The sequence below is a fragment of the Siphateles boraxobius genome, unplaced genomic scaffold (genome assembly GCF_051911475.1).
Source record: "Siphateles boraxobius isolate OS27281-9 unplaced genomic scaffold, OSU_SipBor_1 19, whole genome shotgun sequence".
Lineage (NCBI taxonomy): Eukaryota > Metazoa > Chordata > Actinopteri > Cypriniformes > Leuciscidae > Siphateles > Siphateles boraxobius.
Genome location: NW_027508799.1, coordinates 24,653,721 through 24,677,137, shown reverse-complemented (window position 1 = coordinate 24,677,137; position 23,417 = coordinate 24,653,721). Strand labels below are relative to the sequence as shown.

The 23,417-nt window shown below is 38.1% G+C and overlaps 1 long non-coding RNA gene across 3 annotated transcripts; it reads right to left on the bottom strand.

Moving 5' to 3' along the window:
- Window positions 1-3,503: 3,503 nt before the first annotated feature.
- Window positions 3,504-22,230, bottom strand: LOC143741543 (uncharacterized). Of its 3 annotated transcripts, XR_013205121.1 has the most exons (5): window positions 21,874-22,230; window positions 5,956-6,055; window positions 5,223-5,803; window positions 4,123-4,391; window positions 3,504-3,974 (listed from the first exon to the last, which is right to left on the bottom strand). It is a non-coding gene; the product is annotated as an uncharacterized LOC143741543 (long non-coding RNA). The 3 variants fall into 3 exon arrangements; XR_013205119.1 differs by lacking the exon at window positions 5,223-5,803; XR_013205120.1 differs by lacking the exon at window positions 5,223-5,803 and having other exon boundaries at window positions 4,123-4,318.
- Window positions 22,231-23,417: the final 1,187 nt, after the last annotated feature.

Here is a 23,417-nt window from a genome sequence, read left to right as displayed (position 1 = left end):
GGCTGTTCAGCGGCACAATAGCTCAGGTCCAAATCATTTAAGCGAGGCAGTTTCGTGGGTCATTAACCTAGCTGGATAATGCCTTAGCGTTCATTACATTGGAATGGGCCTGCACAGACACAGGGCTCATTAAAAAAAGATAATTGAGAGACATCAGAATAAGAAACCATACTTGTTGTTTTAAAATGTAGACATTGCCTCTAAAAAAATAAAATAAATGAATGAATAAATAACAAATAAAAAATAGTTATCTTGTTTCTATTAATTTTAAATATTCAAATAAATTTATTTTATATGACTATACATGTATTGTTTAAAGATTCTTAATACTTTATTGAAATTATGTTTTTCTTGCTGTGGGACTTTTCCCATTATATTAAAACAATTACTCATTGTAGATGTATTAAATCAGTGCAATCATGCCTGTAAGTTTTCTTGTATCATTTACAAATTGAAAATCTCAGTGAGTAAATGTTTGTGTGCCTCTAATAAGGTTAGGTTCAGTGGTCCATGAATAGTTTTGCAAATAAATGTAAAATACGATAGCAAGAAAAATAATATTAGCTATGGGGTGTGAGCAAGGGGACAATAGAACAGTGTGATGTTCAAAGAAATACATAGCACAACAATATAATCCCTTTAAAATTGACATTGATATTGTTGCTGCTGCAGCAACACAATTACCTTTCATTAGATCAAAGCACTTTTGTATTTTAATGAAATGCCAAGTGTGAATTGAAAATGTTTGGGTGTCCGATCAGACTTGCCATGTTAATCACAATCACAGGCTTTTAACTGGCCAGTGATTGCAAGTAGAAATGTAACTGTAAGTAGATATGAAAATGAGTAGGGGAAATTATGTAGTGTTTGGAAATAAAATGTAAAACGAAGACAGAATGCAATAAATATAACAATAGAGCAAGGAAAGAACGATATCACACACACACACACACACGCACACACACACGCACGCACGCACGCACGCACGCACGCACACACACACACACAGTCCTTGGCAGTGACGCACCCATCAAACACAGTAGGGAATGTCATGATATTGCAGGCCAAACCATTTTTGATCCACCCCCGTGCTTCACTCGGGACAGCAACAGTCTGGGTGTTAAGCATCTTTGTGGCTTCTCCACACCGTAACTCCCACCGATGTGGGAAAGACAGTGAAAGTGGACTCATAAGAGAACAATCCATGTTTCACATTGTTCACAGTCCAAGTTTTGCACTGTTGGCCTCATTGAAACTTACATTTGGCATTGGCACGAGTGACCAAAGGTTTGGCCATAGCAACCCGACCATGAGTATTGACTGTGGAGCTCCCAATGAGCAGTTTTGGTGGAAAATGGATAGTTGAGGTGCACATTTAATTCTGCAGTGAGTTGGGCAGTGATGGTTTTGTTTTTTTGGATACAATAGGGGTTAGAACCTGGACATCCCTTTCAGACAGCTTCCTCTTGTGTCAACAGTTACTCCTGTTGTATGTAGTTTGTCCTACGTGGTGGTATGCCAACATTACCCTGATACCATAGCTCTCGATACATCCAATGGATACACCACAAAGACTGGCTGTTCTGGCCACAGATGAGCCAGCAAGACAGGCACAATTTGTTTCGAAATCTGATATGTCTCCCATTATGTTGTGTGGATATTTTATGTACAGCTCTGCTATTGCTCTGCTAATTGAACCTTCACACTCTGCTCTTACTGATGGACTGTAAAATCAGTGAAGATTGGCCACCAGCCCGAGCTTTATAGGCGTCAAACCTCCAACATTAGCCAGTGTTTCAGTTTCATTGTCCAACCCCTATATATATATAATTGTTATAGTAGCCTTGTCTTGTATGTATCTTATATGTACCAGTCAAGGTCTTCTCCAGTTTCCTTGTTAATCAATTTAGTACCATGTGATGTCATTGGCCGTCCCACTAATTAGGCCAGTGAACAGTTCGACACTGATCTAAATTGTCAGAATGTAAATATCTCCTGTTTCCATGACGAGAAGTGCCTCAGTTATACAGCAATGCAATTATGCGATGGGCCAGAGAATGTGCTCTGTTAGGAGACCAATTAGCTTATCTCCTTGTCCATTCAGTCTTTGTTTTGATACCACATTACAGCATCTCCATTTGCATTGATGTGGGCTTGTCAGAGGAATAGGAGTTTAATGTGAGATGTAGTTCTTCTTTCTCGGTTGAGTGGAATAGATGTCTGTAATTAGAATAAAGGCTGTGATGTGGATTTATTTAATTTTGTAATTTATTTCTAAAAATGAAAAAAGAGAGAAATCCTACTTTTAAGAAATACAACTAGGTTATGCAATATCTAGGGTTTTTCAAAGTCTACCCTGAGCTATTTGTTCTCTAGTGTTATTTTATCAAAATGTATTACATTTTAGCTGCTGAACCAATGATGATCAACAGCCTTCAATTCAGTCTGACAGAGTTGGCAATGTGTCATACATGGGTGAGGGGGAAACAATCCTATTAGACAGAAATGTACTTACTATTTTCACTGAATGACACCTGTCAGTCCTGGGTGAATTGAGAAAATATACCAGCTATAAATATTTTGTTTATATTTGTCTCTATGACAACATAATTACTTTTCCTTGCAAATTTGTGACAAACAAAAAGTATTTGTGTCACTCAAGATGAGCCTGTTTCTATCTCTCAGTGAAGATACATTGATTTTGATTAAACGAATTAAATACCAATTTATTTTTAGTTTGTACTTGGTGAATCATTCTGTGGAAGCCTATTTCTGCTTCAGAGTAAAGAATAACTGTAATAAATACTTTAAAATGAAAAAGTCACATTTTGAGATACTTTTCAGTCGGGAGATAGAAAGTAACAATTATAAGAAAAAGTTGCAGTTGTGAAATTTTAGTATTATTTATACTGCTATTATAGTATTTATTACTTTTGAATTAGTTTTTATTTTTATATTTTCAGTTTTCATTTTAATTGTAGTTTTTGTAATTTTGTTATGCGCTTTTAGCATTTTTATTAGTTTAAACAAATATATTTATATATTTTTTCAGTTTTAGTTTTTAGTACTTTTTAAAGTTAGGTTTTTAATCTAATATATATATTTTATTTCAATTACCGAAAACAATTTTTAATAGTTTTAGTTTTAACAGTAACAACACTGCAGAAACAGGCTTCTATGTCATTCTCTGCTCCTCCCACCTCCCACTTTATAAATGCTTATCTAGACACTTTAACCTTATCTGCACTGGAAAGTCCAACATCCATAGAAATCAGACTAATCACTCAAAATAAATGTAAAAAAAAAACAATTGTCTTTTTACATTACTGTATGCATTTTTTTTTCTTTTACACTATTTTCAGACCTGTTGCTATGCAGTACAGAAATCAAAACCAATGCTTTGTTGGACCTAGCATACATGTAGAAAGTCATAAAGCTATGCAGACTGCATAATATCAGTTTAACTGAACAAACTCCACAAGAATTTTGACAAATGAAGTATGTTTTTTTCCAGTGGAGGATGGTTATTTATTTATTTGTGAATGACAAGGTATGTAGGGAGAGTTTATCCTCTGTTCACTAAGATACTGCTGTGCTGTGTTATTGGAGGGCTTTTGAGTTTCTTTCACTTTGCATCCACTGCATGGTGTTTTTCAAGGTTGACTTCAGGCTGCTTTGGTCAAGTCATAATTTAAATGTACTATCAGCAAGCTTCTGCCCCCAAGCCCCAGTGGCCACAAATACTCTGCTTTAAACGAATTGGACTCCACCATCTCTGGAGTCTGCTGTTATCAAGTCATTTCACAGGCCATTTCCTAATTGGCATCTGAAGCTCATTCGGGCGTGCAGGTGCTCTGAAGAACACTTTAGCATTCAGGGTTTTCAAGGCCTGCTCTCGTTTTTTCGAAAGCAAACCAGTGGAATGAATTTCCGCCAAATTGGAACATGTTGAAATATGTTGGTCTGTGAAGAGGCTACAGTGAAAGAAAATACAGACAGCTATTTAATGAAGAACAGATGATCATAATCACATAATCATTCAAGCTTGATTTCTATGCATTAGGGCATACAGTATACTGTATATATGTGATGAATGTTATAGTAGGTTGAGCCTTTTCAAACCTGTTTAGCCCTTTTCACAAGTTTTATGTGTTTTGTTAGAGGTCTGGTTCTGCTAGATATCAGCAGTGATCTTTCCCTTTTTAGTTTCTAAATCAGCTGTCAAACACCCAGAGGTCACAGTCCTTACCACCACCTCTTTGGTTCAAGGCTTTGGGTTGCACAGACATTTCCATCTCCCACTTTCAGCTCCAAACCCCTAGAAACAACCATATGAGGTCCTGACTCTCAGCACATGAATCATGACTAGCCAAGCAACAGATGGTTGGCTCCTAGAATATACAGCAACATCTTTAACTCACTCTATTGAACGTAACGTCTGATTCACCCCGATCCTAGTCAGATATGGTACAGTACACAGAGTGACAACCTCCTAAAATGCACATCTGCATATTAAATAAAATACAAATTTATTTGTCTTCCCTTGCCTGTTTGGTAAAAATTGTGGGATTTGTTCAAATCCCACAATTTTTTTTTTAAATCACATAAAACAGAGTGATCAATAACACCCATCTATAATACTTATTAAACTACCCAGTCTTAGTGAGTCAGGAGATGACGTGTTGTGTTATACCAACAATTGAACAATTTCTAAATGTGAAAATCACAATGGCTCAGTGGCTGAACATGTTAATGTGGACAAGGTTGCGAGGGAATTGTATGTTCAAACCTCACCTTAGCTTAGGTCCAATTATTGTCATTATGTCCAATAAAGTGCCCCAAAAAGGCATCTCTAACTGTGAAAGTCTCTGTAGCTAAACACATATTAGTTGTGGACAAGGTTACGACAGAGTTGTGGGTTCAAACCTCACCTTTGCTTAAGTCCAATTGTTGTCATTGTGCCCCAACAAAGTGCATCAAAATGGCATCACTAACTGTGAATGTTACAATGGCTCAGTGGTTAAACACATGTTAGTTGTGGACAAGGCTGCAATGGAGTCCTGCATTCAAATCCCACCTTTGCTTAAGTCTTATTTTTGTCTTTATGTCCCACAAAGTGCCCCAAAACTTCATATCTCAAAGTTAAAGTCACAATGGCTCGATGGTTAAACACATGTTACTTGTGGACAAGTTTGTGATGGAGTTGTGGGTTCAAACCTCACCTTTGCTTAAGGCCAGTTGTTGTCATTATGTCCAACAAAGTGCCCAAAACGTCATCTCTCATTGTGAAAGCCACGATGGCTCAGTGGCTAAACACATGTAAATTGTGAACAAGGTTGTGATGGAGTCATGGGTTCAAATCTCACAATTGCTTATGTCTAATTGTTGTCATTCTGTCCACGAAAGTGCCTCCAAATGTCATCTCCAACTGTGAAAGTCACAATGGCTGAGTGGCTAAACACATTAGTTGTGGACTAGGTTGCGATGAAACAGTGGGTTCAAATCCCACCTCACCATGTGTGATGTACATCATCCTAAATGCAAAAACTGTCATGTTCGTGTAACTTTAACTGGTTTAGTAACTTTGGTGGATAGTGAAATATAAGTTCCTTCACATGTTCAGATAAGAGATCTGTGGCTCACAGGTAAGAGCGCTGCCTCGTGGTTTCAGAGGTTGCTGGTTCGAGTCCAGCCAGATCTCTGCGATACGAATGAATGCTGTAGTGTGAGTGAGAAGGTGTGGGGGATCATGGGGTCCCCCCCTGAGCTCCCGCATGATGTCCAACAGGGGTTATGCTTTTGCCTGGAAAAAATTAAAATGGCTATAAAAAATTTCATTCCCCGTCCCTTCCCCACCTACTTAGGTTACCATCATTTGCTTCCAAAGGGGTGGCCCTTCAGAAGGAAAATGATGGTAACCTACACATTCACACGCCAACATGTCAGAAGCATTACCTGTGCCTGAGCAGATGTCCATCATACAGTGAATGTCTGTCCAAACGTCCCAAAGCTCTGCTTCTGTTTGCTGGATATAACAGTCCAAACACCTCTAATTCTGTAGAGGAAAGGCATAAACAAAGATGTTACTCCATATTGTACTTGTAGGAATGCAGGAATGAAAGTTTTTGAGGTCTGTTTGCTTGCTTCAACTATGTTAGATCGATCCGTATTTTGGTTCGGTCTGTTTGCACAGGCTGCTAGAGTGGATGTTAAGTACAACACACAATTATCTCACTTCCTCAGGCATTTGGACTCCTCCATTCCATTCTGTCTCCTAACTTTCCTCCATGTGCCCAAAGGATTGTGGGTAATCTGATAAGAATACAGACTGCCTGGGGTTTTCTGCACTGAGATAACACCTGTGTTTTCTGAGGCTGCAGCATCCTGTTGTGCAACAAGGCTAGACTAAGCTGATGTGTTCATGTATTGTCAGGCTTTTCATTCAAACTGCTGAAAGTGATGGCTTTTCCCTGTTTTTTTGCCTGTGGTATAAGGACAAAAGGCCTGTTTATAGCGTTTTCAGACTGTCTCGGATATGTTTAGATGTGTGATATGTTCAGATGTGTGATATGTTCCAATCTGCTGAGAGTTTTTTTCTTGCCTTTGGTAGGCTATGTGTTGTGGCATAATGTTGGCAGACATATGCATATCACTTCTGCTCCAGCGGCTTATGATATTTGAAAGATTAGAGAGGCTTTCAGTTTAAAATCTATATACAGTTCTGTGCAAAAATGAAGGTTTGGTAAGATGTTTTTAAAAGAAATGCAATTATTTATTTAACAAAAAACAGCAAAAACAGTGTAAAATGACAATATAAAAGTCTGTACTGTCACTTTTGATCAATTTAATGTATTCTTGCTAAATAAAGGTATTCATTTCTTTAAAAAAAATAAAATCTTAATGACCCAAAACTTTTGAGCGGTTATGTATTAATTTGTTAATTTATTTAAATTATTTGACCTTGGGTGATTTCAAGGTAGAATATAAAAAGTGTAATAGGCCTATGTATTAAAAAATTACCCATTTTTACAAATTGATTTATTTTTTATAACTTGGCCTTGGATGAATTAAAGGCAGGTGAAAATGTCATCTTTTCATACATTTCTTCATGAAGACATGAAACGGCTGTTCAAATTTCTGCCCCAGTCCTCAGTCTTTGAGCAGTGACTGTGGAGACAGGTGAAACTGATTTGTCTGCTAATAGGTTGACTGTGGGAGCGCTGCCTTTATAACCAGTTCTCTTTTTTCTCTCTTGTGAGAGTTGAAGTGAGAGAGCAAGAGTAAGATGACAATAGATCCAAAATATTAGGGGGAAGCTAGAATGAAAGGCTGCACATATTCTTTCCCCAAAGGCAGAGGATGGGTATTTGGGCTGCACGATATATTAGGCTTGGGCGGTATCCAAATTTTGATACCGTCAAACCTCCTCCCTATTTTACCGGGGTATACGGTATTACCGTGACTAATTAAAAATTATGACATAAGGCTCAGACAGCGTCACCAAACTGTTGGCTTGTGTCTACACCGTTCAGAAACTGAATACCAGATCGGGCATAAAAAACACAACAACAAAAATCAAGGCCAACCCGTACACGTTGTGTCTGATCCCGGCTGACGGCATTAAATGTAATATGAGCCGGAGCCCTATTTAGACTCGACTATTTTTAATACGTGGGCCGTTATAATATGGTGGCGCCAAATAATTGTTTAACCCAGATGCTGAGGGGGTGGTAGATATAAATACTATTTAAAAATGAGCAAAAATGGGACAATTAATAATATTTAATTATTTTAATTATGACAATTGTATTCATTTTATTAATTCATTTAAATTAAATTAACAAGCAACCAGCAACAAGTGCATTTGTAAATCCGGTGACACGCGTCCATTGATTTTTATTAATACAACTTTTCTGTCAGTGCTGCAAAGATTAAGTTGACGATCGCCATCACCTAGTGAACGCGCATATAGAGAGAAATGCAAATCATGGATTACATAATCAGAAGGTATAGGCTAGCCTTTTTCTTTTCCTTTTGAATTGTTTCGTTTAAAGAAATTGACGATTGATATCTCCGTAGTGAACGCGCCTATAGAGAGAAATGCACATCATGGATAAATCCGAGAGTATGCTGCCTATATTTCTTTTCCTTTTGAATTGTTTAGTTTAAAGACATTGATGAATCGCCATCTCCATAGTGAACGATAGAGAGAAATGCACATCATGGATTACATAATCAGAGAGTAGGCTAGCCTATTTCTTTTCGTTTGGAATAGTTTCGTTTAATTTGATGATCGCCATTTCCGTATGAACGCGCATAGAGAGAAATGCACATCATGGATTAAATAATCAGCGAGTGGCCTATTTCTTTTCGTTTTGAATTGTTTCGTTTAATGAAATTTCAAGCTTTATTTAGATATCTGTCATGTCTGTGAGACATACACTGAGTTTCGGTTAATTTGTAATGAGATTTCAATGCAAGTGACCGCGGCGCGCCAGCGCATGATCAAGTCATAATTATGTTGTCTGATATATTTGATTCTTATTTATTATTGGTTGATAAAAAAAAAAATTAAAATTAGGATACAATTTATACAAAACGAAATTCACTTTAAAGAAAGGCCTTTTACAAAATGAAACTTAATTAATTGGTCAATGTCTGACTCCCGATGCATCCCATCTTACTAGTGCTCTTCAGTTTTCATTATCAACGTAAAAAAAATAACATTATAATATTTTAACAAATATAAACTAATGCGCTTATTAAATGAACTCGGGGCAAAATGCATCCTCGCAGCGGTGAGTGGGTCTTTGTTTCGGAGATGTGACATTAGGTTAGAGGTGTTTCCATCTCTCGCAGTCACCTATTTTATTGCAACATTTACAAATTGCCTCGTCAGTATTTACCGCCTTTCCCTTCTCTCTCTCTCTCTTTCTCCTCCACACTGTCACTTGATGACAACTACATAAGCATTTTTAGGCATTGAATAAATTATATTTATTTATTATATATAAGTGCCGGTAATGACGGTATTGAAACTGATACCGTTGCTATTTTAAGACCCCGCGGTATACGATATTACCGAAATACCGCCCAACCCTACGATATATCAGAATTATCGCAAATGTACCGTACATATCATAACGGCTTTTGATATCTGAATGATTTTAATAGGTTACTGAAAGTCAAAGTTTTAGGTCGACACATATAGCAGAGAAGGGATTGGTCATGAAACTTTTACTTACGTGTGACTCTCTTGATGTTAAAAGAGTTAAAGGGATAGTTCACCCAGAAATGAAAATTAGCCCATTTATTCAATTATTCAAGCCCATTAATTTACTCAACCTCAAGTCATCCTAGATGTATATGACATATTGAAACTATCGAAATATCGCAAATGTATATCACGATATGCATTATCGCAACTGCTTGCAATAACTAGGGTCATGAACAAAAGACAGGGAAAATCACTCACTGCTCTTGGCTGAATAACATTTGTAGCCTTAATAAGAATCTGTATACTATATTTAATTCATAGAGTGAAAACTAAGCCGTGTTTTATTTTTACATTTGATTATTCAGTTTCTATTGTTAAATGAACCTAATGTAGGCCTACCTGAAACCCTAAACCCAGTGGTTTGTAAACATCTGTTTGTAAACATAATTTTTTACATCTGTAAAAATAAATAACACTTACTTCTTGTTCGGTTCTTTGTGACAGCTTTTAGGTGCTTTATTGGCAGCGCCACCCTTACAAACACGAGTCGCCACCGCATCACCGCACACACCAGAATAGGCCATATATATAAAATTCTGACTATATATATATATATATAGCCCCCTCATTTAAAGACAGGACCCCCCAAAAATAAAATTCTGGCTAAGCCCCTGGCTGGGACAATATCGACCCATGGCAAAAAGTGGTGGGGACATGACCCACCCGTAAATTACGCCTATGATTAAATGTTTTTATAGCATTTCTGCTGTGTTGGACTATGATGTCGCCACTGCGTCAAAATATTTCTCAAACGGCGGTGCCCCCCCGCCGATGACCAAATGCCCCTCCAGTAGATCTGCTGTGGCGCCGACTCTGGGTTATAGCATATATAAAACTAGAAATTGTAATGTCAGGACTAATGTCAGGACGGGCATTAATGTGGGCTGCATAAGACCCACATTAATCAGCTCCTGGAGACACAGGTCATAAGAGAGAGTAGTAGCCCTTATGCATCCCCCATAGTGTTGGTTAAGAAGAAGGATGGTAGCCTACGCATGTGCGTAGACTACCGTCACCTGAACGCAAAGACCAGAAAGGATGCATTTCCATTGCCAGGTATAGAGGAGTCTTTGGATTCATTGACAGGGGCTCGGTGGTTTTCAACATTAGATCTTGCCAGTGGGTATAATCAAGTCCCTGTCACGGAACAAGACAAGTCTAAAACTGCTTTCTGTACTCCATTTGGTTTATTTAAATGGAACAGGATGCCCTTTGGTCTCTGCAATGCACCCAGCACATTTCAGAGACTCATGGAGAGGATGTTTGGTGACCAACAGCGACAATCCTTGCTACTTTATCTCGATGACATAATTGTGTACTCTTCTTCAATAGCTCAACACTTGGAGCGATTAGAGGTGGTTCTGGGCCGCTTGAAACAGGAGGGCCTTAAGGCAAGACTTGAAAAGTGTGCGTTCTTCAGACAAGAAGAAACATGAAGAAGATAGAACAAGAAGATACTTGGGGCATGTCATCTCAGTCGAAGGGGTGGCAACTGACAAAGGTAAAATTGAGGCTGTGGCGCAGTGGCGGTGCCCTACCAGTGTGTCTGAATTACGGACGTTTTTGGGTTTTGCCAGTTACTACAGGCGCTTTGTGGAGGGGTTTGCCAAATTGGCTTCCCCCCTGCATAAGTGGGTAGCTGAGGTGACTGGTGGTAAGTCAAGGAGAGGGAAGGGACAGAGTCTGGCCCAAGTGTGGACTGATCAGTGTCAGGAAGCATTTGAGGGTTTGAAGAGCAAGTTGACCATGGCTCCAGTACTGGCTTATGCTGATTTTTCCCGCCCTTTTATACTGGAAGTGGATGCCAGTTACGGAGGTTTGGGAGCGGTGCTCTCTCAAGAACATCAAGGTAAAGTGCGTCCCATAGCATACGCCAGCCCCAGCCTAAGGCCCACTGAGCGCAATATGTCCAATTATAGCTCCATGAAATTGGAGTTTCTTGCGCTCAAGTGGGCCATGGCTGAGAAATTTAGAGAGTACCTTCTTGGCCACAAGTGTCTGGTGTACACGGACAACAATCCCCTCAGTCATTTGGCTACTGCCAAGCTAGGGGCCACAGAACAACGGTGGGCAGCTGAATTGGCAGCATTTGATTTTGAGGTAAGGTAGAGGTCAGGAAAGAGCAATCGTAACGCGGATGCTCTTTCCAGACAGGATCCGACTGCTGGGGGCATTCCAGAGGGTCTGGTAAGTGGTAGTACTGTTCCAGCGTCATTGCATCAGGCCATTAGTATGGGGCGGTTAGCACAGGCAGTGGTGTCAACAATGAGTGTTTTGCCTGGCTATTCTGTGCTAGATATATGTTCCCTGCAGGAAGCTGACCCAGTTATCGGGGTTGTGAGACAGTTTTGGGAACAAGGAAAGCGTCCAGGGCCTGAGGAGCGTAAAAAGTTGACTAAGCCAGTCTTGACCTTGCTCCAGCAGTGGAATCGTTTGGTACTGAAGGAGGGAGTACTATATCGCAGGATTTCTCGTCCTGATGGAGGTGAGGATGTTTTTCAGATGGTTTTACCGGATGTACTCAGACGGGAGGTTCTGACGCAGTTGCAACAACAGCATGGACATCAGGGGATCGAGCGAACTGGTGAACTAATACGCCAGAGATGCTAGTGGCCGGGTATGTCGGCTGACATTACTCGTTGGTGCCAAGAGTGTGACCGTTGTGAACATGCGAAGGACATTCGACCAGCAGCTCGTGGCTTTGTGGGCCACTTGCTGAGTTCTAGACCCAACAAAATCCTCGTGGTTGATTTTACGGTGCTAAAACCTTCCTCTTCGGGACAGGAAAACGTCTTGGTAATGACCGATGTATTTAGCAAGTTTACCATGGCTGTGCCAACGCGTGATCAGAGAGCTGAGACTGTTGCCCGGGTGTTGGTCGATGAGTGGTTTTATAAGATTGGAGTTCCGGGACGCATTCACTCTGACCAAGGCCGTAATTTTGAGTCGGCTCTTATTCACCAGTTGTGCGACTTTTACCAGGTGAAGAAGTCGCGTACAACCCCCTATCACCCTGCCGGTAACGGTCAGTGTGAAAGATTTAATCGAACCTTGCATAACTTGTTGCGGACTTTGCCGAGCTCTAGAAAGAGGGAGTGGACCGCTTGCCTGTCGCAAGTGACCTTTTGTTATAACACTACTCCTCACCAGGCAACTGGAGAATCCCCTTATTTTTTAATGTTTGGCCTAGAGCCTCGGCTGCCCGTCGACTTCTTGCTCGGTAGGGTAACTGAGCCCTGTGCGGGTAGTGTGCACAACTGGATCGTGGAACACCAGATGCGACTACAGGTCGCTTTCGAGGGAGTGTTTCAAGGGGGTTCAGTGGGTGACGGGCTGCTTGCCACACGCAGGACTGGACACACCACGGCGGGTCAGCACTCCAACATGCTTCGTCTTCCATGCACTGTGAGAGGGACAGAAAGAGAGGTTGTGGTTCCCATTGGGCCAGTGTCTAGGGCCATCTCAGCTTGGTTTAGGCCTTGGGATTAACCACCTTATTGTTCGGAGAATTCCTTTCTTTTTTTTTTGTTGATCGTCGGGACGACGACATAGAAAAGGGGGGTAGATTGTGGTGGGAAAGCTCTTTACCTTCCCTTATAATTATGTGGATCGTAAGCCAATTAGCTGTTAGGGTTAGGGGATATAAATTGCGATAGACCTGTGCTGTACGTCAACGTCATTTGTCGACGTCCCTGACGCGCCCAAACACTTTACTGTGGCTGCTTCCGGCATCAGGTGTGGACATTATAGAGGTAGGAACGCTTGGTGATTTTAACTGATTGTTTTTTTTAAACTTAATAACTAATGTTCTCGGGTTGCGTGTGTTTTTTTTACACCTTAGTAAGCTCTTGAGTGCCATTTCCTCTCGTAAAGTGCGAGTCAGCTGTTCCGTTTTCGTGCGGACGCACTATTGTTACCGCACTATTGATTACCGTTGTTGGGTGTGTGCGCTCCTGATTATGCACGCATCATATTCATCATTGGTATGTCTAACAAGCGTTTACTAAGTTCAGGTGAGGCTCTATGATAGAAATATTAAATGGTGACATTCTATTTTACTCCAGGGCTCTCCCTAAAACGTTGGAGAGCGTAAGCTGATTGTGTGACGCGCCATTCCCTCTCGTGTGATTCAAATCAACGGATTCGTTTCTCCTGCAGATCTTGCACTGCTGCGGCGACTGCTAGTTGGGCGCGTTTCACGTCCTGCCCATGGATAACATTGCTGTTTTGTTTTGTGTTGATTTTGCTTTACATTTTCTATTTTCTTTTGTTTTGGTTAAGTCGGCTTTATTTACATTTGAATATACGTGAAACTCTGCATATTCTGATATAGTATTTTTTTTATTATTATTTGGTTTTCTATTTTGCAAAGAGCTTTATCTTTTTTTTGTGCAGTTTATTCATTTTGTGCGGCTTATTTGACTTATCTTATTAAATGTAACTTCATTATTTTTTTTGGTATTTTTCTAGCTTGTAGTTTGTTTTTCTGCTTAGTTAATTATTGTAACTTGATTGAGATCGGTTTGGTTTATTTTTAATGTACACTGCTAAAATCAGTTTGCTGTATTTTCCTGTAAAATGTTGAGATCAATTTGGTTTATTATTTTGTACACTAAAATCCATTGTCTTGCTTTTGCATCTCTTTAACTGTTTTTAGTTGATTTATTTGTTTAATCCACGATTTGTAATTTGGGGGGCAAATAGGCCTGGTATATTTCTTTTCCAGTGTTGTTAATTCTTATTTTGGGTTTATGTTGTTTAATTTAACATAGGGCAATTCAGTGTCTTAATTATTCTGTGTGCCTCTTTAGTGACTCATATTAAGATTGCTCTGTTTTTGTGCCGCAGGATTTGGGGCCAAAGGCAGGGGGGCCGGCTCTAGTCCCTCTAAGTCAGTGGTCTCCAACATGGTGCCCGCGGGCACCTGGTAGCCCGCATGGAGTCTCTGAGTCGCCCGCCGAGCACATTCTAAAAATAGCCTGAATTGTCTTTCATTTTTAATTTTTTTATTATCATTTATGATGATGGCATAAAATGAGAAAATAACTAATGGTAACATTTCATATACCATTAAAACATAATAAAATAAAATTAAAAATAATTAAAAATATTTAGAATCTGCACGTCGAGCACGTTTAAAAAAAAAAACGTAACGTAACTTCAGTGGGTTGAGGCGGTCGCGGGCAGACCGATAAATTTACACATAAGATAAATTGAACTATAAAAAAAAAAAAAAAGATTAATTATGGCTGACAATGCAGGTCATGCAAAAAAGAAGACGTATTATTTTAACGAGTGGGAGACAGAATTCCTCTTCACTAATGTTAAAGATAAAGCTGTATGCCTCATCTGTGGATCACGCATTGCGGTTGCCAATGGTCTATGCGCAGGGGTCTCCAACACGTCGCTCGACCAGTAGCTCGTGGCCTGATTGGAGGTAGCTCACCAAGGGGGCGTTCACACATCGCATCTTTTGCGCGCTCAAGTTCGTTATTTCAAATGTAGGAAGCTCATAATTGAAGCGACGCACTCATTTTTTCCATGCGCAGCAAGATGAAAAATTCATTAGCTACTAAAACTTCTTTGTCATTGTGGAGAGTGCAGTGCATGGTTGCATAGCAATGACAGACGCCACGGGAAAATCGGACCGAATTTTACTATTAATAATGAAAGATAAGCTAATGTGCATTGTGAACGTCAGTAATTTATCTTTTTTGACTCATTCTTTTTATAATAATGATTTAATGGCTGAAATATGCGAGCTTTTTATAAATCTTTTTTTGTCAAAACTTATTTGAACTTGTAGGCTACATGTTAGTAGATAACATGTCGCAAGACACTCCTTTAAAACCTGACCATTATTTTTAATATTGTTATTTTGTTTATGTAAACAAAAAGTGCAAATGAATTCTAATTATATTTGTTATTTGCTGGTTTTCAACATAAACCTTGGTGAATGGATTTTATTGTGTAGTATTAGTACTTTTTGAACAGGATTCTGTGATAACTGATCATTTTGGTCACTATAATCATGAAATGAAATTTTCAGGCCATTTCATCTCTAGTTAAGATGCACTATAAAATCAACTATAATTATGTGTTTTTATAGTATAATATGCAAAGTACAATTTTCTTTAAAAAAATTAATCTCTGATTCTGTTCTTTTCTCTGACATTTAAGCGTGACATATATAGGCCTAAAAAAACTCTTTTAGGTCTAAAACAGTTTAGATAGTTGTTAATATGAGAGTTATGAGACATTATTTAAGAGATTTAAGTATTGTATTAGCCTACATGAGTAGCTCTCGGCCACTATATTTTTTAAAAAGTAGCTCTCAAATGAAAAAAGGTTGGAGACCCCTGCTCTAAATGGTGGTGGTGTGTTGTTCACAGTGTGCTGTGTCCATCCGTGGAGTAGGGTGTGAGTGCGTGTGTTTGCGTGCACGGGTGAGAGGAATGATTTCTCTGTAATAGGCAGTCTAATCTCTGATAGCCTGACCCTGCTGGTAAGCCCCAGTTAGCTGGTGTCTCTGTGACCTTTTCAGAGCCAAACCCTTATGATGAGCTGTGCTTGACTGAGGCCTGATTTATTTTAATGATTGTTTTAAAGTGATTAGTAACTTAATAAGTCAACTGTTTTGTATTGTTACCCGTGTCTCTGAGCGATTATTGATGAACGAACGTGTTCCTTTAGAGACACTAAATTCTCTGGGTGTAACTCCTTGAGTGGCGTAGTTGGCAAATTATCCTTCAAATGCACCTCCGGGTTGCCACATATACTATAACCTATCTCCTTTGTGTGTCCTTGTCATCTTACTATGAAGAAAAAGAGAGCATTGATGCACATGAATTAATTGAAATCTAGGCCTATTTGCTCAAGATTGGCTTTCCTTAGGGTAGTACCTCTAATATCAAGGCCTAATGTCCAATTTAATGCATCCTCTGTGGTGGTAGAGAAACCATGACATGAAATGAGCTGATGGCATAATATTGTCAATGCTAAGTTTAATGGTTTCTCGTGTGCATTCGAAAGTCTGTATATTTTTTTATTTTTGCAAAGGTCCTTTTAGAGGCTCTGTAATATGGTGCTAAGAATGTCATGAGAAGAAACTCAAGACGCTTATAATCTGCCACAATCATTCAGTTGTGTTTGACAATCACTAAAGAATCACTAAACAGCTGCCATGAAAACACACTTCTTGTATGATACATTTATTTTCATTAAATTATTTTAAATTCTTTAGATTTTCTATTATAGAAAACTAAATAGGGGCAATAGTCTGGAAATGCAAATATTTTTCCATACTCTGCTTTCTTCTTTCCATATTTTTCCAAACTGCGTAGGAACCCTGAGGATGGCTAGAAAGTAGGCTTGGGCGGTATCCAAATTTTGATACCGTCAAACCTCCTCCCTATTTTACCTGGGTATACGGTATTACCGTGACTAATTAAAAATTATGACATAAGGCTCAGACAGCGTCACCAAACTGTTGGCTTGTGCCTACACCGTTCAGAAACTGAATACCAGATCGGGCAACAAAAAAAAACAGACAAAAAAATCAAGGCCAACCCGTGCACGTTGTGTCTGATCCCGGCTAACGGCATTAAATGTAATATGAGCCGGAGCCCTATTTAGACTCGACTATTTTTAATACGTGGGTCGTTATATGGTGGCGCCAAATAATTTTTTAACCCAGGTGCTGAGGGGGTGGTGGATATAAATACTATTTATAAATGAGCAAAAATGACAATTGTATTCATTTTATTAATTAATTTAAATTTAATTAACAAGTAACAAGCAAGAAGTGCATTTGTAAATCCGGTGACATGCGTCCATTGATTTTTATTAATACAACTTTTCTGTCAGTGCTGCAAAGATTAAGTTGACGATCGCCATCTCCTAGTGAACGCGCATATATAGAGAGAAATGCAAATCATGGATGATTACATAATCAGAAGGTATAGGCTAGCCTTTTTCTTTTCCTTTTGAATTGTTTCGTTTAAAGAAATTGACGATTGATATCTCCGTAGTGAACGCGCATATAATAATAATAAAATAATATATTGAATGGCACCCCTGGTATATGATCAAAAATTGCTGTAAAAAATAAAGCTGTATTGTTTATCCTTACAGGGTTTATCCATACAGAATCTCTCCAGATCCTTCAGATTCCCAGATCCCTGTTGGTGCTTCTTCTCTTCAGTTCACTCCACTCATCAGGGGCCTCATTTATAAAACTCTGCGTAGGATCCTTACTAAAAGTATACGTGCTCCCGAAAGCCAAAAATGTCGTACGCAAAAAAATATTCAGACTTATAAAACCGTGCGTACGCCGGAATCTGCGCAGAATTCACTTTATAAATTCCAGTTAGCGGAAGATTGTGCGCACATGCGTCTCCTCCCCGAAACAACCATAAATGGAGCTTACAACGCCTAGTTTTACTTTGCATATCCTCATCTGCATATGATTATTCATCCACGTGATATGTTTAACGGTACCAGACATTACGAAAATATGAAATACGGATGTCATTAATAAAAAATTATTTAATAACCTATCCTTGCCTTGTTTTTGCATAAATAAATCAAATAGTGTAAAATACATTTCAGAGAAAGTTTTTCACAATCTTTTCCACTGGCCAAATAGTATTTTTAATTGATTTATATTTTTAATGGAAAAAGATAGACCTTGTGCATTATTTGCACAAAATTATTTTCTCAGACAATCTGCTATTATCATGATAAGCAATTCATCTCTGTAGTTAAAACATAGCATGCAAGAGGAAAAGTGTTCAAAAGCATTGCATTCACAACAAATATTTATATTTATTGAATATACAAATGTTGTAACTTCTCAGTAATGATTTCATGTAGTTTAAGTGTTTAACACCATTAATGAGCATGGCATATTTAATATATAAAATGTTTATATCAGAAGTAAAACATAGTTTGAATCATTCTTTTATTTATTTAAACTGTTATTGTGAACATGCACTGTATTTATGATTAGGGCTTATAATGACGATTTACGGTTTTAGATAGGCTGCGTCAGTTTCACTAAACGGTCCAACACGCTCGCTGGCACGGACATTTAAGAAGGGATGGATGTTTGCTTCAGGCTTGGTGAGTGAAATTATGTTTGTATTATCTTTCTGTATATGTATAATTGCCTTTAGATTTTCTGTCTAAAAGTGACCAAAAAGACATTTAACTCCATTTCACCATCAGTGTCGCCAAACTGCTCCATCTCCAAAACGTTCGTACGCATGGGTCAGAGTTTACGTGCAGGTGCGCAAATTTTCCCGTCAAGTTTGTTTTTATAAATCACAACTTATGCGTTGGAAGTAGCGTACGCATCTTTCAGGGCCTGTTTTGTGCGTACGCAGGGAACTGGGACAGTCATGGAAGAAGCTTTATTTTGTGTTCCTTAACACATTTTTGTGTTGATTTTGATGTTTGTTTTGGATCGTTGTCCTGATTGAAGATCCAACCACGGCCCATTATACGATTTCTAGAAGCAGTAGTCAGGTTTTGATTTTTTATCTGTTGCTATTTGATAGAATCCACGAAGCCATGTATCTGAACAAGATGTCCAGGACCTCCAACAGAAAAATATGCCCACAACATTAAAGATCCAATGGTATATTAAATTGTACACATGGGGTACTTTTTATCCTTGTGTGCACCAAACCCATCTAGCGTGTTTGCTGCCAAAAAGCTCTTCTGACCACAGAACCCTGTGCCGTTTGAAGTTCCAGTTGTGTCTGACCACTGAATTTGGATGTAGGGGTTATTTGATTTTTTAAATTTTTTTGGTAGGCTTCTGAGCCCAAACACTCAACTAATCTCTACAATTCTCCCTCACCGTGCATTAAGACAATATACATCCTCTTCCTGGCAGATTCGTAACATCTTTAGTTGATTGGAACTTCTTAATTATATACTTAATTGGGGATTTTCAATTCTTTAGCTATTTTCTTACAGGCAATTTTCTAATTTGTGATGCTTAACAATCTTTTGATGCACATCAGAACTATATTCTTTGGTTTTACTCATTGTGATGGATGATTAAGGGAATTTGACCTTTGTGTTTCATATTTAAACACCTGTGAAACAAGAAGTCATACCTAGAAAATTTCATATTCCTAGACAATTTCATGTTCCTAGTCACCCTGGTGAGCTAACAAAAAAAGGTAAATATTAATGAATAATTCAAGAATGTGATTCATTATGGAACATCAACTGGCTTTATTTTTTACTATTAAACTTTGTGTTTGCACTACTAACATATTCTCATAGGCAGTGAGTTTACAGTAGCAACATGTTTTCTTTTTAGGTTTTTAATTAACAGCATTTACAACTGAAAAAAATGTATTTTTTACATGCTTTCCATTGTCTGATTGAAAGTTTATACTTTATAGCAAGTAAAAGGTTTTTTAGTGTCATTCAGGTTTTTGTACATGTGGTATTTTTCCTGAGAAATCTTTAATGATTTTTATTAAGTAAACATATGAATACAATTTATTTTGTCAGTAATATTTTTAAGATGAACATTTACTGGTCTGAAGCAAGGTTTTGCTTAGGTTTAATTTATTAATATCAATGGATACATTATTTTTTAGAAAAATCATGTTGAAACATGAGTATCAAATATGACACACCAGGCTTTGGAGGAATGTTTCTTTGTTCATCTCTCAATCATCATTGTACTGCACTGCATTATATGTTTTGCCCCCCACAATGAAACCATCAGAGCTTTGATATACTATCATATAACTAAGCATTTAAAGGTGCTCTAAGGCAAGCGATGTCATCCAGTCTCTTTGGTAGAGAGAGACGAGAAACACAAACAAGCATGCAAATGGAAATGATCGCGGCCGGAAAAATTATCAAGCTCATTTTTTTTTTATCGTGCGATGAATTGATTTATTGACTATCGCGACAGGCCTAATCCAGATTAATGACAGCTAGCCATGAGCCGTGGCTAACAGCTGGTAAGCTACCAGCTGTTAGCCACTTAGCTAGCTAACAACTCGCTACCTAGTCAGAGCAAACTACCACCAAAATCATACATTTTTATTTTTTTTATAATACTTACATTTCCCATGATTAAATATAAATCCTTGGTGGCCAGGTGCCACACTTTTACGTCTTTTACCCATCCAGCCACTGCATATTAATATGCATCGGTACTCTTGAAAGCCTTCAAGCGATCCCCACTGTATGGGGAGGGGTTATGCACAATAGCCTATATATATATATATATCAAGGAAGACAATTTGGGGCAAGTCTGGGGCAGATAATAATGGACAAAAGAAAATTGGGAGTAACAAATAAGGATCGGAGCCTAAAATTAAAATTTTCTCCAGGTATCTCTCTCTCTCTCATTTAAATGGGCAGTTTGGGCAGCCATACCGGGCGAGATCGGTCGTAAATATGGCGGCGTTCTATTTGGTAGTGACATAGCTGTCACCCAACATCGCTTAGAGTACCTTTAAATATCACCTTACTAAGACATATTATTGGGAGATATACTGTAGAGTGATGACTGATATTTACAGTATATGCATTTTATGTAGTAGTCTTCTATAATGGTATAAAATATCACTGATTTACTGTACATTTAAGAATAAGACTTTCAACTTAGTTTTTGGCCATAAAACAACAACTGCGCCATATTGCATAGTTTTACTCACTTTGGGCATCTGAATAAAATTGACGTGTTTATTTAACCCCTTGATTATGAGCTCCATATTCTCCTATACAATATATGAGACATAAAAGCAACATCAAATCAGGCTTTACAGGGTTCAGCAATATTAAAAGCAGGCAAATGTGGTAAGGTGGTAGACTACCATTCAAAGGTTTGGGGTCATAAGATTATTTAGATTTTCTTTAATGCTCACAAAGGCTGAATTATCTGACAAAACACATTTTCTATTATCAGTATTGAAAACCGTTCTGCTGCTTAATATTTTTATGGAAACTGTGATTTTTTTTTGTTGAATTTTTGATTAATAGAAAATCCAAAAGAACAGCATTTTTTTGAAATATAAATATTTTGTACCATTATAAATATCTTTACTGTCACTTTTTAAAAGTGTTATTTTTTTCAACAACAACAAAAACATCGCACTAGTAAGTACCATTTTGAACGGTAGTAGGCCTACTGTAATTCCTTAATTGTATAAATACAAGACAAAGAGCATAACCCGTTCATCTTCCCGCATGAACAACCAGTCAGCAAGTACGATTTACAGCCTGTAGTATTCACTTAAACGATCAGAAACGTGCGAGTCATTCGTTAGGGAATCGGGAATCGGACTTCACTGGTTGTTTCTGATTCACTAAAAAGAACCGCCTCATAAGAGTCGTTCGTTTATGAATCGGTCTCTGATGGGTGGGCTGTATGATTTTAGTTCCAGACATTTGTCATATTTAATGAAACTGGTTCTTACTTCTACCTAGAAACGTCTAGTTACCAACAAGAATACCATAACAACGCCTTATCATGTCATTAACATATGTAAACAAATAAACAAATGACAGTCTGACAAACACACTGCGATAATGTGGAACAGCATCAATCGACTCACCTGTAAGTATATTTACGCTTAAAGCTTATCCACTTGCACGCATTATATAGCAGTAAGACTGCTTAAAGGCCTATTTGTACGATGAAATGTCTTTTTAACACGTCTTCCTCTTTTACAGATTGATTCCCTCAGAAGTCCAAGATCGACCTTTTTACTCTATGGTAGTGTTTCCAGCACTGCTGTCAGCAGAGTCGCACCCTTGCGGCAGACGCACGGCACAACAATTGTGTAGTGCAAATTGCAATTGATGAGATTAAAATGCGTCATATCTCCGCGAAATGATGTCAATAAATCACTTCTTATCTTTCCATTGAGTTGTCCCTGTTTGTATCATTTTGATTGTCTGTATTTCCTCGTTTCCAGTGACTGCAGTTTATATAATTACGTCAGTAGGTGGCGTCAGTGACTCATCATTATAAGTGAGACATTGAATGATTCATTCAGCCGCTTCGTTCAAAATACTGAATCACTCAGGAATTAAACGTCACATTGCTGCCACTGTTCTGCATTGTCTAAAATGTAAGTTACTCAAAATTACTACTAAATCATTAAATTATTTTTGTTGTTTAAAAGCTGTATTACACAATGTTTTCTGCCATTTTCAAGTTGATAACAAAGGCTTTTGAGCTATCAACAGCAGCATGCTGAAAAGAAAGAAGTTCTATGCACAACAGAGTCTTTAATAATGGTCTTTCCTCACTTATTTATAAAATGTGTATTAAAAGCAATATCACATTTGCAAGGGTGTGATGTGGTCGGAAATAGGCTACAGCCTATGCTTGTGATAAGTGATTACTTGGCTGAATCATAGACGTGCTGTCATAACACAAATGATTGATTTACTATACACAGTCTGTCTATGTTTGTGTGTGCAGTTCTTGCTTCTGTATTAAAGACATGTATAGTATATCTATAAAGAGTTTTATTGCAGGGTTGTAGAAATATTTGTTATTTTAGTGATATGAAGGCAATCAGAACTTTCATTAAGGTTTATCACAGACTTTATTTAGCCTACATGCTGTTCTTTTGCTGAACTCTGTTTAGTAGAACATGAATCTGTAGTTGTTGCACGTTATCTTAAAAGTTTGATGAGAATCACTGGCTCATATTCCTAGTATAAACTAGATATGCAAATAATATGAAATTGTGTTTTTTCCTGGTGGAGGTTGTGTTGTTGCATAGTGTCACTGTATGTAACAGTCTGTATTCGTGTTTTGTTAATAGAGTCATTTGGTGTTGTGGGAAGCTCTTATGTTCCTTCTGCTTCATAATGTTCCTACTTCCACCTATGAATAAGTAGCCTATTCATTTTTACATGCTTTTTTATTTTTTGATAAAATATAGTATTTTTATTTATTTATTTATTTATTTTTGGCTTGTGTGAGTGTACATTTCGTATAATTTGCAAAAATTGCAGTGTCTTCGTGAGATGGAAATGGTGTTGTGGTTAAAGCTCATGGTTAAGAGCTCATCCACTCTGGGCTTTTGGGTTCAAATCCAAAGAGGTTGCAAAAACATCTGCAGTATGTTTTAGTTTTACGGAA